The sequence below is a fragment of the Mauremys mutica genome, chromosome 6 (genome assembly GCF_020497125.1).
Source record: "Mauremys mutica isolate MM-2020 ecotype Southern chromosome 6, ASM2049712v1, whole genome shotgun sequence".
NCBI lineage: Eukaryota > Metazoa > Chordata > Testudines > Geoemydidae > Mauremys > Mauremys mutica.
Window position 1 is genome coordinate 109,125,765 of NC_059077.1, and position 17,260 is coordinate 109,143,024.

The following is a 17,260-nucleotide window of genomic DNA, read 5'->3' on the forward strand; positions in this document are numbered from 1 at the left end:
GGACAAATCAGTACTACTTTTCACTGACAGGTAATTATGCAAAAGCTATATCATTTCAAGGACCAGGTTAAAGTGTGATCAAGGGTATTCAGCTGTCCATATGGAACTACTGGCTCTGCTCTTGTAAGTTTGCTGACAACACAAATGTAAAGATCTGAAAATATAAAAATATACTGTAGGATATATAATACTTTCTTAGCAGAAGACTTGAGTGATTTGTCCCTACTATTCCTGAGCTGGTTCATCTACAGTTAGAAGTGATACAGCATTTTGCCCACAATATTATAAAGAGTATGGTAAGAGGAGAATGTGTTTTTGAATTTTTTTTCTCTTGGTAATTCCTTTAAGATGTCAAGAACTGGTCACAAGCAAACTGTGTGAGACTGAAGTTATGGTGCTCATCTGTTATGTTTCAATAACTTCTACCAAGTGAAACAGATTGGAATTTTTTTTCGCTGTTCCAGTGTTTTGCAAAGCATATCCTATTTGTGTGGCATACTGTAAATTACAATGAAAGCCCCATATAAGAAGGTAAATAGTGGTTTGAGTTAAGAATACTAAAACAATACATCTAAATGCACATGAACAGCAAAATCCATTTGCTCAGGAGCATTCTTTTTCTTAATACAAAAATTGTTTTGTCTGCATTGCACAGAAAGTTTTTTTTCAGTGAAAGAAAAGGAAAAGGGCATGGAAGGGGATAAATAGATTGCAGACATGCAAACAGAACGATGACGCTGCAAAAGGTAAAAGGCAAAACAGCAATTTTTATTATAAATCCCTTTATCTAAAGGACACAGGATGATTCCTATAATGTCAGGTCACAAACATCTGTACTAAAAACATGTAACATGGTATTTTCAGAATTAACAATGTTTAATCGATTTTTCTAGACTTCTAGAAAAAAATCCTGCCTTATTGTGATGTCTTCTTTTTTTTGAGAATTTGAAATATTAAGCTCAATTGAACTGTAATTCTGAGACAACATGCTCCTGTTACACAAAAAAACCCTACTTATTTGTTCTCTGTTTTAAAAGGTACATCTTTGTCCTCAAGGGATTAATTAGCTTGTCACTTATATAAAGCAAAGGGGAAAATTTGTTACCTATTCCTGGGACAAACAACCCCCTCCAGTGTGCTCAAAACCAAAATAAATATACCAGGTAGCCTCTCTTCATTTAGCACTTTAGGTTTTAACTTCTCAAGGGTTTTCAAAACACTTAGCCCAGAGCTGCTTGTTGAATAGGCCTTATGCTGCTGGCTTTAATGGTGTGACTAAAGACTGTAAGAATAGACCCCATGGTGTTAATCTGAAATACTTGGGGCCTGATTCTGCTACCCTCACCCATGCTGAGTAGTGTGCTGCTCAATGTAAGGGAAATAGGATTGGGACCTTAATTTGTTAAAATATCCTCTGCCTTTATGGAGGAGCTTCAGTGAAAACTGCTCTGTAACTGGGGCTGAGGGTTGTGAAGAGCCAGTGTATTATGTTTAACAGATGCACATAGAAAATGTCTAAGTATTGATGGGTCCAGTACCCCGTTCCTGTTTGATTTGTACATGAAGCTATTGACAGTGAAGTTACTTGGATTTAAAAAACACAAAATGAAAATAAACACTCAGAACTGGGGCTTCTGAGGCAAAGTGAGGAGTGGCGATTGAGCACCACATTAAGCCCAATAATCTGGTTGTGACATATCACACCCAGTTACCTTCAGCCTGCAATTTGCTACTTTTAAGCCATGAGAAACTGATCAGGCTGAGCTTGGCTTGAAGGTCTTGATTTTTACTCTGGGAGAGGACGAGCAAAAAAAAGTTCAGTACCGGTTTGAATGTTTTTACTCAGTCTGGGACGAATACAATAAAAGCTGATTGCAACGTGTGTCAAGCTATACCTTCTGGAAGCTATTCCCCATCAGCCAAGCAGAACCGTGTAGCAACTGGGCATCCTGACGCTTGGGAGATAGTATGCAAAGGGTCAGGGAGTACTCGGTATTACAGGCTAGCTGTACAACCACAGCCAAGTATGTCTCAGAAACCCATAGAAGAATGTGCAGCCCAGAGGAGGTCTTAGAAGGTTGATTCCCCAGAGGCAAAGTGATTTCACATTGTCTTAAATGAACTGATGACTGGAGTTCACCTGTTCATTTCTAGTAAGTATAATTGTGGCTTTGGAAAGCTCATTAAGGACTCAATCCTGCAAAGTGCTGCAAATGCAGAGATGATATGTAAGGTAGGATAAGTTGGACTCTGTAGCTCGCTGGAAGATGGAAATTCATGCCTGTGGGGGGGAGGGGGAGCTTTTGAAATATTTTCCAGCCTAAATCAGGACAAAAAGTCATAATCACAAATGGATTTCCAGAAAAAAAAATTCATTTCAGGAAGTTCACAGCTCCCCAGCTGCCTGCCTGAAAGGCTTTTTGTCAATTTCAGTTGCTCCCTGCAAGAGAGGCGGGTGCAGAGCTGGGGAGCTCAGCCTCTGACTTCTCTAGGATGTCTGTCTCTGGTTCCCCATCTGCCTGCCTTGAAGGCTTTTGTCCATTTTATTTTCTTCCTGCAAGCAGAAAGTGAAACTGACCAGGTAGGCAACCTAGGAGCTGTCATTTTGATTTTTTGTTTGGAAAAACAAAAATTTTCAGCAAAATTGAAATTTTCCCATGAGATTTTGTGAAAAAAAGCATTTTCCACTTGAAAATTACTTCAACAAAAAATTCCTGATTCAATTAGAATCCCTTGCATTTCAGAATCCCTTAAATCTGTTTACACTGATTTTGTGAATGTAAGGAAGTCTGATCATGTAAATCTGGGAAATTTACATCAATAGGCACCCCTCATGTTAGCTCACTGCACCCACAGCAAACAGGATTTACGTGAATGTGAGTTTTCTTAAGGCAGACAGAGCCTGAATTCAAGTAGGATGGTATCTATTTTAACCGACTCATACTTTTTCATTCACTTGCTAGTTGTTCCTCTTGTACTTCTCTGTTCTGGTCTGTTGGTGTATGCAGTGCCTTGGACTCAGATTAAGTGCGTGGAATTCAGAGGCAGTAGGAGTAGGTAATGACTTGGGGAGGGAGTAAGATACAGTACATCCTGGTAGATGGGTCTGAGTCTAGAGGGAGTTTAAGAAGCTATGGGATACACCACTGGTTCTAGAAGGTGATATAAATTATACCATACGTTTACTCTAAACTCACTCATCCCTGAATTTGGCCTCTAAGTTCTATTCCCATCTCTGTCACAAACTTTCTGTGTGACTTCCAGAAAGACACTTAACATTGTTGGCCCTCAGCTTCCTCATCAGTAAAACGGGAGATAAAAATCCTTGCCTATGTCACCGGGTGGTTGTGAGGATAAATTGATTGCTGTTCATAAAGTGTGCATCTTCCTCAGAAGGAAGATGCTTTAAAAATGCAAAATTAAAAAACAAACAAACAAGACGCTAAATGTGTTGTGGAAGATATGATGAGTGATCTACCTCTGCCTGATTGGTTATTGCATTTGATGTCAGAATGTGATGCATACTCTCCAGGAAATGTGTTAATGTACCATTGGTTTTTTGTTGTTGTTGCTTAGACTGGCTTAATTAGATCATCTGTGATTTCTTAAACAAAAGAAAGTGCATGACATATTATTGCACTTAGATTCTAAATTGAGCACAGGCTTTAACTGTCAGAGAAGTGTGCATAGCTGCTCCCTTCTTTATATATATACTGAGTGACAGGCTGCAGAATTTTTGAAAGAGTAGGAAAGACTGAGTATCACCTTCGGTAGCCATGTGGGTAAGGGACAATTTGTGCAGAGCTCCATTTTGGCCCTAGCCAATCTCTCTCCAGCATGTATTTTGTTGTTGCTGTTGATTGTTTGTGTTGATGTAGTGTCCCAACCAAGATTGGGGAAACCCATCACGTAAGGCACATTGTACAAGCACACAGTAAGAAACAATCTCTGCTCCACAAAGTTTACAGTCTTAATAGGTAAGAGAGGCAAAGGGTGGGAAGGGGAACAGAGTGACGTGTGTAAGGTCACATAACAGCTCAGTGGTAGATCTGGGGATACAACGCTGGTCTCCTGATTCCCAGTCCAGTGCTTATCCACTAGACCCCACTTCCTCTACACCCTGCCATTCCTCTGCATGTATGTGTTTTGATGATTTACCATGCATGCATCTGTTTGCAGCTTTGATTGTTTTTCTCTGATCCTTCAGTCTTTTGTGTGTGTTAATCATCTTTACTGGCATTTTGTATGTTCTTCTTAGCAGAAGAATATTATATTATAAATAATCATTTTAATTGATTATATTTCGCTATGTTTAAAGTTGAGAATGATACAGTACCTACATTTCAACCCCATTGGCTTTCTGTCCTCAGCAATGTCATCAGTAATTAGGTAAAAGCCTCTGAGTTTATGGTGTGTTGTTGATATAAAGGAGTTTGTTCAATAGGTTTTTAAATGTTTGCCTTTATATTTTATGTTGACCCAAGTTTAATTTGGGATGATGAGCAATTAATTTTACAAATGGTTTACACTTGAAAAACATGAAATTATCATAGGACCTTGTAGATCCACCTGCAGTTTAACTGGATCAAAACACAATCATCCTGGGTTTTGTCTGAAAAAAACCTTTGAAAGTTCTAGTCCAATGTACATCGCTTTGCAATATGGAGCAGGTTTTGGTGGATATAATCAGTTCTCCAGGTTGATGCAGTAAACATCTGCAATTCTATTCTCCTGAGCTTCAGGAAAGGCTCTGAAGCCACATCAAGATTCTTTAGTGTTTTCTCAGTCCCTTTCAGTCAGTGTGGGTCAGATTGTCGCTATTGTAAATTGGTGTAGCTCCATAACACTTTTGTCTTGAATCTTCTAAATTTTGAATCCATCCAATTCTGGATCCTTCCAGTTAGAGTTCTCCAATTCTTGAATCCTCCTCCTCTTCAATGCTGATCAGCTCCAAATCCTGAATGCTTTATGACCAACCTTTTGGAATTTGTGTACTTAAATAAGTTAGGCACCTCAATATGTAGTCTGATTTACAAAGATGCTAAACACCTGCTGCCATTGGAATTAGCCTGAACTCCCATGACCTCTGTAAGCAAGCAAAGGGTAACTGAACCGGTGATTCCAAGTATCTACTAAACAGTTATCTTTCAAGACCTCTTCTCAGTTCAGGCTCTGCTTTTTACCCTCATGTTGCACAGATAATTAATTCAGTTTCTCATAATTGTAAACATCCAGGTTAAAAACTAAACATTTTAAAGTTAACATAACATAACCACATAGAACTATTATGTCACAAATACCAAAACACACAGCCCTCCATACTACAGCTACATGTTAATTTCTTCTACTCAGGGTATTTATCTAATGTACTGTATCTGCCCACATACTAAAATCTTGCTAAATCTAAAGCACTAAAGCACATACTTAATAAACTGCACAATGTACTGTTGGTCTCTGCCCAACTCTCAACAAAGATTTAATATTAGATTCTTGGTTAAAAGCTTGTATTACTAAAATGTTATGTTTGCAAAATGTACACTATGTTATATTTAATAGTATATTCTGAAACAACTGAAACTCAAATCCAATTGACAAAATAAAGGAGAAAATTATAGTGGTTTCCCTTAAAATCTTGCCAGTTTTGCCTTGTTCATTTACTCTCAAACTCAGTAATTCACTCCTGCCGCTTTCAAAAAGTGCCAGAGGCTCCTTAGAGACTACTAGAACCTCAGGTTTTATCTCATCCAAAACACTGCATCTTTGTCAGTGCCTCTAACACCTTGCTGAGGCGCTGGCTCAGTACGGACTCAAAGGGAAGAGTGCCCCCTATTGAATCACTGATGTTCAAACAGTTATTGAGTAACAGAAATCACTGAATTAAGAATTACATTCTAATGTCAGTAATGTCCTTTGTTGCAGGCATTGCAGTTGGAACAGTTTTAATGGCCTGTTGTGCGGTTCTGTTTCCCTCATTTCGGCATGCTATAAGCAGTTATCTCATTGGTATCTCAAGGGCTACATTTTGAGTTTGCTTGCCAGATGCTCAGTGGGTGGGGAGCAAAACTGTAGCAATGTGAGCTGAACTTCCCTGGCCAATTCCAGGTGCACAGGGCAGATCCGAGCAGCACGGCTTAGTACCCAGGAGAACTCTTTAGAGCTATGCAAAAGTGACCAACATGTGTTAGTCCAGTGCCAGCATCCAGATTTAGGGGCAGAGAAGAGGGGCTTGGTCACTGGAGCTAAAGCCCCCCACCAGGTTTCTTAGCACCCGTGTAGTGCTCATTGGCAAGCCAGATTGCCATTCCAACCAGCTTCAGCATAATTGCATGTTTAATACAGGTTTTGTTTTCAGAGTCTTCACAATGTACAGGGCTCTAGCCTCTACTCTTTGCCCAGATTTTGCGGTGTGTACACCTTCAGGACCATGTTCAGGTCAACAGGACTATGGGGTTAAAATAAGAGCAGAATTTGGTCTATATACATCAATACCTCAGTCAAGCAAGTAAAGTCAGTGGAAGTCCCCTTTGTGCAGCCCTTTTTCAATCAGGGGCAAAACTGCCCTATAAACAAACAATAAATCAGCAAAAGTGCTAGAAGTGAGGATGCCTATATAAATATTAATTTGAGTAAACATTATTATTTAGATAAAAGAAACATTATTTTTCATCCGTAATGACTTTTATGTGTTGAGATGTTGGTATCTTATACATCACGTGGCTGACTCACGGCTCATTCTCAGGCTGGCAAATTGTCAAAGGGGATGGTTCCTTCTCTTTCATTTTTTTCATTTTCTCTCATATTCATGATTAGATTTCCTAGTTTTTGAAAATAATTTTGTTAGAGGGATATGGCCATGTTATAAATAGCAGCCACAGTAATTCTCTCTATCCAATCCCCACTTACCCAAGGTCCCTCTCATCAGAATCTCTGTTAAATTGGTTAATTTTAGTTACTATAATTAACCAAGCTAGCCAATTTAGCAGATACTAGACATATCAGTAATATGTACAGAAAATGTTAACATTTGATTAAGCTTATGTTTGCTATTTGTGTTATGATAATGCCTAAAAGTTCCAACAGTGATTGGTTTCAGAGTGGTAGCCGTGTTAGTCTGTATCAGCAAAAACAACGAGGAGTCCTTGTGGCACCTTAGAGACTAACAAATTTATTTGGGCATAAGCTTTCGTGGGCTAGAACCTACTTCATCAGATGCATGAAGTGAAAAATACAGGAGCAAGGGGTTGCCTTATCAAGTGTGAAGTCAGTCTAACGAGATAAATCATTTAACAGCAGGATACCATGGCAGGATTACAGACAGTTGACAAGAAGGTGTGAGTAACAGTAGGGGGAAATTAGTATTGGGGAAATTAAGTTTAGGTTTTGTAATGACCCAACCAATCCCAGTCTTTATTTGGGCCTATTCTGATTATTTTGGAATTCATGTGGAAATATCAGAATTTCCAATGAGATAGATCAACTTTTGATCCAATTTTGGATCAACTCCACTGAACATTGTGTTGTGAACAGGGATCATAAGAGCATTGCCTGTGTAATGTCTCAAGATGAATGCAGTCTAGCATGGCCTTCCAGAGAGCACACAGTGATTTCAGGAACAGAAATCTACTGGAAAAATAGTATCATTCATGAACACTTTTATAAGTATTGCAAGCATTAGGCAGGCATGGCCAATGTGGCCTCTAGAACTCTACATCGATGGCTCGTTTGATTGATGTGGGCAGGCCAGAGGCACCCAACACTCATTTTGGAGTGGAAGTAAGGAGTGCTGCAGAACGCATGGTGGCACAGCCATCCTGCCCTCCCCATATGGTTCTTTCCCAACACCACTCCCAGGTTTCCCATATCAAGGCACAAATGTTGCTCTGAGAGCCAAGGCATTGAGTGCCTGATGCATGCTGAAAGTGGCTAGAAGAGATCCTAGACAAATAGGGTCACAGGGCTGTAGATTCTGCAAGGGCTTTCAGTTTACAACCTCTTGAACAAAGGCCAGGGTGAAATAAAAATGAAGGTGGCAACATTTGCAAAGATGAAAATTATCCCAATATTTTTTCTCTAGAAAATATTATATCATGTTGATTTGTAGCATCAGGAGTCAATTTAACACATGCCCTTCTGTGTAACACATAAGTCTCTTTAAAAAAACTGTTTTTATAAAGACAGTGTGGTCTACCTACGTTTATGCTAAGTATAACTAGAAGGCCAAAGAGCATGCTGTATAAGTGGGATATAAAGTATCTCACTTGCAGTGTATGCAGTTCATTTATGATAGGCACCCTATAAAACAATTACAGTATCTACATTGCATAATGAATGGACACACAAAACAGAGCAACAATATGGGGAAGTCAATAATTAAAGTCAGGTTTTGTCCCATAGTTTTACGGGGATGTGGGTAGTAGTTGTTGTTGCTTTTTCGTCCAAAATTATGTGTATTTCCTTGCTGGGATTATGTAAGCATGTTCATTCATTACCATGTGCCTTTTCTTTTGCTAAGGCTTGTCTAATGCCTAATTTATGTGCAAGACTGAAAGCTGTTTAAGTGGATAATATGCCTCATTCATGAGAAATACCACCCTCTTTATGCTCCATTAAGTTCAGACGTTGACTCTTCAAGCTATGTACCAATTATTTCTTTCTTTCTAGGAACAGCAGCACACCTTTCTCCACAAAGGACAACAAATTATTGTAATATTCTGTTAATCTTAACATATTCCATAAATATAGAGGCCCCCACAGAGCTGACCATTGACTTGGTATTTTAGAATTTAAAAAAATGCCCTACAGCAAGAGGGAAAATAAGACCATTACCTACTTACAATTCTATTTCCCAGATAAACATTTCCAAAGAGAAGAAGGGATTATTCTTTTAGGCTTTATTCAGAAATGGAAATGACAAAAATGTAGTAGAAAATAATTCTAAAAATGATCTATGTTAATGTGATGGGAGCGCTCCACCCACTACTGGATGCTCTGGGTATGATCTTGTACTCCTGACTCTGGGAAAATTCTCATTGACTTCAGTAGGAGTTTTGTCTGTGTCCGGATCGCAGGAACAATCTCGCTGTATGTGTGATTGTCACTGAAATCAGTAGGAGAATGAGGGTAGACTATTCCCATAATTAATTGGTGTCAAAATTCCCAAAAGTAATTTGTAACCTAGATGCACCTAAAAGGTCATTGGTTTATCAAAAATGTAATCTGTCATAATAAGGAAACATCAGTCTGATAATTTAAGAAATCATGCCTGTAAATAATAATAATAATACATTTTTACCACAATAATATTTTTTACATTTCAGCATAATTATTCAGTATATTTACTCCATTTTTTGCTTTACTTTAAGGTGGAGCTGTAAAAATGAATATGTAGTGTGCTGCCTTTATTTCAGCTAATAGTTTTACAAGAAAAAGTGGGTTTCAAACATTTTAATTCTACCCATTTTCCTTAAAAGAAAATGTTAACCAAGAGGATTCAATGAAAAATTATATCAATCTGCTGTGGCATTAAAGGTTAATTTCAAACTATGCTATAATATACTTTTTTCATTTTATGGCTAGAAAAGTTATCAGTAAACGTGTTTGAGTGTCTGTTAAAGAAATAGTATCTCATTGGTAACATTTAAACTTTGTACAAATGGTAAATGGAAGTCATTTAACTTCAGTGGGAGAATGGGTAACGTTGACAAAGTATGTGGTGCACTTGAGGATAATAACCCACTAGTGCTGCCACTTAATGGATTTTCTCGTTTTGCTCTAGTGGTAGAGGTCTGTGCTACAGTGCTGAAGGTTCTGGGCTCAGGCCCTGCTGACAATTCACAAATGGGTGTGTTACATGGGCCTTTAGGCTCACAATGTAAGTTGGCACAATGTTTTTGGTCTTGTAATGGAGTGTTCATCCCACATGTGCTGGGAAAGGGATTAATATGGGGCTAAGAGGCTAATTAAGCTGCCTGCTTGCACCAGGAAGGTGGGCCAGGCCTAGTTATAAATAAAGCCTACCTGGGAGAGAGCAGGGCTTATTTCTGTAAAGAGCTAGATGAGCCCAGCTGGGGCAGGGGTGGACAGGACCAGACCAGACCAGACTGGACCAAAAAGGAAAGGAAAAGAAAGTTCTCTCTTCTTGGGAAGCAGCCTGAAAGAAGGCTGAGAAGAAGAAAACAGAGAAGAGCAGGCAGGCTACTCCAGGGGTGAGCTGGAAGAGTGACTGGAGACTGGGATCTGAGGAGCTGTAGCCTGGCTCAACCCTGGAGTGAGGGGAGGAGTGTGCTAATCCCTGGGCAGCGGGATTGTTGAAGACACAGGACCTGAGAAAGTCATATGGATGAGACATGCCTGTAAGGAAGGCTGAAGGTTTTGTTTTATTTATGTTCCTTTTGGACTGTGGTAAATGACTCTGTAAAGTAGTCTGGCTGGAGGGCCAGGACATTCTTAGAGCTGGAGAAGGTCAAGCGACTGTAGGAGGAAAATGAGGCAAAAGTTGCTGCAGCACCACCGCCAGCCAGGAACGGGTGGGTTGGGGTGGAACACTTTCCCACAAGTAGCCAACCCTCCTGGTTTCGCTGGGAGTCTCCTGGAATCAGACCCTATCTCCTGGAGGCTACTGAAGCCAAACCGGGAGATTTTAGGTACTGAAACTCTGGCGGCGCAGTGGAGCTAAGGCAGGCTTCCTGCCTGCCCTGGCCGTGTGCTGCTCCCAGAAGTGGCTGGCACATCCCTGTGGTCACTGGAGGGGGCAGGGGTCTCCACGCACTGCCCCTGCCTCCAGCACTAACTCCACAGCTCCCACTGGCCGGGGACTGCTGTGCCTCTGACTGGGGGCTGCTCGAGGTAAGTGCCTCCCAGGTGGGGCCTGCACCCCACACCCCCTCCTTCACCCTAATTCCCTACCCCAGCCCGGAACCCCCTCCTTCACCCAAACTCCCTCCCAGATCCTGCATCCCTCACCCCCTTGTGCTCCACAACCTCCTGCCCCAGGCTCAGTCCGGAGCCCTCTCCCACACTCTGAACCCCTCAGCTCCAACCCCCAGCCCACACCCCCTCCCGCACCCCAACCCCTAACCCCAGCCCGGTGAAAGTGAATGAGGGTGAGGGAGAGCAAGCGACAGAGGGACAGGGGATTGAGTGAGTGGGTTGGGGCCTCGGAGAAGGAGTGGGACAGGCAGGGCCTCTGAGAAGCGGCAGGGCAGGGGTGGGGCAAGGGTGTTTGGGTTTGTGTGATTAGACAGTTGGCAACCCTAGGCACAAGTCTCTTACTTGTTAATGATTTCTATAATCAATGGTCCCAGTTCTGTTTCCACTGAAGTCAGTAAGAATTAAAGAATAAAGAAGCAGTGAGAGATAAAGGCATCTTTTAAAAAGTGGAAGTCAAATCCTAGTGAGGTAAATAGAAAGGAGCATAAACCCTGCCAAATTAAGTGTAAAAATGTAAAAGAAAAGCCAAAAAGGAGTTTGAAGAACGGCTAGCCAACAACTCCAAAGGTAATAACAAAATGTTTTTAAGTACATCAGAAGCAGGAAGCCTGCTAAACAACTAGTGGGGCCCCTGGACGATCAGGATACAAAAGGAGCATTTAAAGATGATAAAGTCATTGCAGAGAAACTAACTTAATTCTTTGCTTCAGTCTTCCCAAACCTGACCTGTCCTTTGTAGGTGACAAATCTGAGGAATTGTCACAGATTGAAGTGTCATTAGAGGAGGTTTTGGAATTAATTGATAAACTTAACAGTAACAAGTCACCGGGACCAGATGGCATTCACCCAAGAGTTCTGAAAGAACTCAAATGTGAAGTTGCAGAACTAACTACTATGGATTGTAACCCATCCTTTAAATCAGCTTCTGTACCCAATGACTGGAAGACAGCTAATGTAACAGCAATATTTAAAAAGGGCTCTAGAGGTGATCCCAGCAATTACAGACCAGTAAGTCTAACGTCAGTACTGGGCAAATTAGATGAAACAATAATAAAGAATAAAATTGTCAGACACATAGAAGAACATAAATTGTTGGGCAAAAGTCAACATGGTTTCTGCAAAGGGAAATCATGTCTTACTAATCTATTAGAGTTCTTTGAAGGGGTCAACAAACGTGGACAACAGGGATCCAGTGGACAGAGTGTACTTAGATTTCTAGAAAGCCTTTTACAAGGTCCCTCACCAAAGTCTCTTAAGTAAATTAATTTGTCGTGGGATAAGAGGGAAGATCCTTTCATGGACTGAGAACTGGATACAAGACAGGGAACAAAGGGTAGGAATAAATGGTAAATTTTCAGACTGGAGAGGGGTAACTAGTGAATGTCCCCAAGGGTCAGTCCTAGGACCAATCCTATTCAATTTATTCATAAATGATCTGGAGAAAGGGGTAAACAGTGAGGTGGCAAAGTTTGCAGATGATATTAAACTGCTCAAGATAGTTAAGACCAAAGCAGACTGTGAAGAACTTTAAAAAGATCTCACAAAACTAAGTGATTGGGCAACAAAATGGCACATGAAATTTAATGTGGATAAATGTAAAGTAATGCACATTGGAAAAAATAACCCCAGCTAGATATACAATATGGTGAGGGCTAATTTAGCTACAAGTAATCAGGAAAGAGATCTTGGAATCATCGTGGATAGTTCTCTGAAGACATCCACGCAGTGTGCAGTAGCAGTGGCAGTCAAAAAAGCAAACAGGATGTTAGGCATCATTAAAAAAGAGATAGAGAATAATATGGACAATATCTGTTTTCCCTTATATAAATCCATGGTACACCCACTTCTTGAATACTGCGTACAGATGTGGTCTCCTCATCTCAAAAAAGATATACTGGCATTAGAAAACGTTCAGAGAAGGGCAACTAAAATGATTAGGGGTTTGGAACGGGTCCCATATGAGGAGTGATTAAAGAGGCTAGGACTTTTCAGCTTGGAAAAGAGGAGACTAAGGGGGGATATGATAGAGGTATATAAAATCATGAGTGGTGTGGAGAAAGTGAATAAGGAAAAGTTATTTACTTGTTCCCATAATATAAGAACTGGGGCCACCAAATGAAATTAATGGGCAGCAGGTTTAAAACAAATAAAAGGAAGTTCTTCACACAGCACACAGTCAACTTGTGGAACTCCTTGCTGGAGGAGGTTGTGAAGGCTAGGACTATAACAGGGTTTAAAATAGAACTAGATAAATTCATGGAGGTTAAGTCCATTAATGGCTATTAGCCAGGATGGGTAAGGAATGGTGTCCCTAGCCTCTATTTTTCAGAGGGTGGAGATGGATGGCAGGAGAGAGATCACTTGATCATTGCTTGTTAGGTTCACTCCCTCTGGGGCACCTGGCATTGGCCACTGTCGGCAGACAGGACACTGGGCTGGATGGACCTTTGGTCTGACCCAGTATGGCCATTCTTATATTCTTATGCCCAAGCCCCACTGAACACTCTTGATCTCTGGAGTGGTTTTGGAACCCAAAAGAGAAGTTTGCTGCTTGGGTCCATCCCCAGCGAATACATGGATCTGTCTGTTTAGAGAATTTTCCCTTCTGGAAGGCTGCCAAAAACAACTCCTGAGCGGGGCCAGATTCACTGGTATATGCAAGTTGTTTTGTGCTCCACCAGCTACCTAAAGCATCTGTAAACCCAGTTTAATTGCCAGCTAAGTTAACTTTGTGGCTGCTTTGTGTTGCTGTAGTGGCACTTACCAGCCAGAAACCCCAAATAAATGTGGACCAAAGTGAGATTTATGAAAAAAAAAATCTTATCTGTATCCTAACTTGTTCATGCTGTTTCCATGTACATGCAAAGTGGAAACTGGTATCTTCATACAGATCCTGTTAAAGAGAGCTCTGTTTCTCCAATTATTTTGTCATGTGATTTGAGGTATGTTCAGCCTTGCACAATGGGCATATAAAACAAGATGCATCATTACTATCTAGAGAACACCCAATCCTACGCTATTCAGACACTGAAAAGAACAAGTTATGGGCAAATGAAACAGCAGTTTTGCAGATATATTGATGCCAAGATTTATCAAGTAAAATGGATACAGAATACTACATTTGGGGCTGCTAGTTTCTTGTCTGGAATAAAAAATTACATATTCAATATCTAAGGAAGGCTTCTCTTTGTCGACTTATCAGTACCAGCCACACAAATAACCTTAACGGTAAACACAATGAAATTAACAGCTAAAAGCACTGGAATGAAAAAGTGAGTGTGAAAGAAAGAGTAAGAAGTTTGATGGCCAACAATGTGAAATGAGTGGATAGCAAGCCTGGCATGGATAGAAGGATATTTTTTATAATAATTGTGGAAAAGAAAGCGACGAATGAAAGAACCAATGAAAGGGTGTAGAGAAGAGGATGGTAAGGAAAATATTGAAGGGAAAAATTATCATTAGCGCCCTGCTGTCCTAATGTCAGATCCTGTCATGTGCTTCGTGGGAGTGCTCTCAATGAAGACCTTATTCAAAGGCCACTGATATCAATGGGAGTCTTTCAATTAATATCCATGAGCTTTGGCTCAAGCGCTGAATAGGGAGTATAGAATCAGATCCCACCACCCTGTCCGCATTAAGGAAATGTGCCCGGGTAGGATTACATCAATGTAACTGCACTGGCACGTGGATGTAAGGAAGGGCTTACAGCAACGCACTTTCCTTTGGTATGTCACCAGATCAAGGGTTTTGCTCCAAACACCAGTAAGAATTGCCCTATTGTAGGCTTTAGTCTGTAATCCCTTTGACCTGGACTGCACTAGATTAATTCATGTGGTTAAACCTCCTAGAATATTTGTCAAATACTTGGTATCCATGCACAAGTACTCCAGATTGTTTACTACTGGCCTAATACCAGTGAGAATAGACTTCCTTTCAGCAGGTTTAATGAATACTTAAAGCTCCATCTAAATCAGTTTAGCGTCAATGTGAATGAGGATGAGATTAAATGGTTCAACTGGTGCCCCCGCTCCTCCCCCACAGTGCATGGTTGACCTTGCAAAGCTCCCAGAATGCCTTGCTTCTGGGGCTTGAGTCAGAAATTGTTAGCTAGATACCCAGAGGATAAAACAACCACAGTGATTTTAGGACAGTGCTAGTATGGACATGGAACAAAATTTAACCCAGTTTAGCATGGCTAATGTGGATGCAGTGAACCATTAGTGTTAAACCTGTTTTTTGTAGAGAAAGTTCAATTCTGTGGTGTAGACCAGGCCTTTGAAGCAAGGATATTTGTCTCATCACATGTTTTCTGAAATACTATGTACATTTATGCTATGTACATTTTTATACTTCTGTGTAAACTTGTTCTAGGGTTTCAAATATGTTTTGACTTTACCAACAATTGTTGTCTCCCTGTAGAAATGATTTTCAGCAAGTTATTTGCTATAATTATTCAATTTAGCTTGTTCTTCTGTTCATGAATTGTCTTTGAGCAGTTTGGTTTCCTGAATGTGATTGTCATTTGAAATCAATCACTAAATGACATCAGTGCTCTGTATTTTTTTTTAAATTTTTTTTTTGGTGAACATTCAGTATTTGAAATTCAAGCTGTGTTGGTTAGTTTTGATTATGTATAGGTCCCCTGGCATGTGTCTGTATCCTGATAAGATAAGTGAAACAGGTTTCAATTCCAAATACTTGCATTTATGACTTCAAAATAGCCTTTCTGACAATATCCCCTAACAATGCTTACATTATGGTGTGTTCAAGAAAATTCCTTTCAGAAAATTTGTTCATAGATTGTTCTTGGTGAGCAAATACCAACAAAAAACCAACTAACCAAACCAAACAACGCCCCCAAACACAGATTATTAGAATTCAGAACTTTTACAGAAGTGAATAATCATGGAACCTTGTTTTTCAAGTATTTACACAATCCTAATTGTTGAGAAATTTAATCTGAGTTCACTCAAAATTCTTGCCTTTGGGCTCAAAGGGACAGTGTTAAGATTGATATTCCTTGCATTTTAAGTATTGTTACATTTTTAGTAGTTATGTTAAAGGAAAATATTTATAGGGGAAAAGATACTGTTACCCTTAATATGCTATATGAAGAATTTTACCTGTGATTTTCTTGTTCAACTTTACCCTGCACAAGTTCCCATGGCATGGATATCTATCCACCTGTCTGTCCAGCACTCTTTAAGACATTAGTTACTTCCTCCTACAGAGAGAGATGTGACAGAAATAAGGGACATATTCAGAATGAGTTTAGAAAGCAAAATTTCAAGAGTTTAGCAAGTGTAAGCAAAGTTTGATTAATTCATTTTAATTCTATTGAGGTAGATCTTAATCAGCAAAGTCTCCAAAGTGTTAATTGATTGCAGCGCTTATCTGATAAAACTCACAAAGCCAAAGTACGCTTAATTATTTCAGTGCGTTAAATAAAAGGACTATCCTAACAATGCTTTATTCCTTGCTCTAAATCAGTGTATCGCATGTTGATTCCCCATATAGACTCTTACTGGGGAGATATAATTCAACATTATACGTAGAGTATATATAAAATACTGGAAGCACAAAATGCTTTGCCATAAAACTTTTTTCAAAGCACTCCTTAAAGGACAAACTAGGAGACATTCAGGTTTTTAAAAGCCTTTTTGGAAGAGTAGAGGCCCTCGCCTTCTTATTGTGACCAAATTTCAATTTGTCAAACTATTCTCCCAAATACTCCTTTCACTTTCATTTGGATAAGTTACTTTTCCTTTTCTGTCCTAAACTATTTTGTAGATAGAGTGTGCACAGTTAAACTACTGCCACGTTCCACGCAAGAGGTGCACTTTGATGGTGAGTGAAGAGAAGATTAGTGTAAATGGTCAGATCCAGCAGTCCTCTAGGGCAGTGGTTCCCAAACTTGTTCCGCCGCTTCTGCAGGGAAATCCCCTGGTGGGCCGGGGCGGTTTGTTTACCTGATGCGTCCACAGGTTCGGCCAATCGCGACTCCCAGTGGCTCCCATTGGCCTGGAGTGACGAATTTGGAATAGCCTTATGACGCAGTGTGCCAGGTCACAAGGCTACTCACACAAATTTGGCCTATGAGGAGAGGGGCTGGCACACTAATGTTTTGCCTGGGATGACGGATTATCTTGAGCAGCCTCTGCTGCCCTGCTGGTCCTCCTCACCCCACTGCATGGTTTCATGAAGATCCATGTAGCAGTTGGTGGAGTCATGTCCCCTGTGTCTTCAAAGGGGACCCTAAAGGAGTAAATGAAACTAGAAGTAGCATCCAGTCCCATTGTGAGTGTGGCCAGTTCCTAGCTCAACCACCTCC

The 17,260-nt window shown here is 40.3% G+C and overlaps 1 long non-coding RNA gene across 1 annotated transcript; it reads right to left on the minus strand.

Annotated features, from left to right (window-relative positions):
• Positions 1-6,685: 6,685 nt before the first annotated feature.
• On the minus strand, positions 6,686-16,958 carry LOC123372341. Its single transcript, XR_006580225.1, has 3 exons — positions 16,899-16,958; positions 16,053-16,153; positions 6,686-6,815 (listed from the first exon to the last, which is right to left on the minus strand). It is a non-coding gene; the product is annotated as an uncharacterized LOC123372341 (long non-coding RNA).
• Between the last annotated feature and the right edge of the window lie 302 nt (positions 16,959-17,260).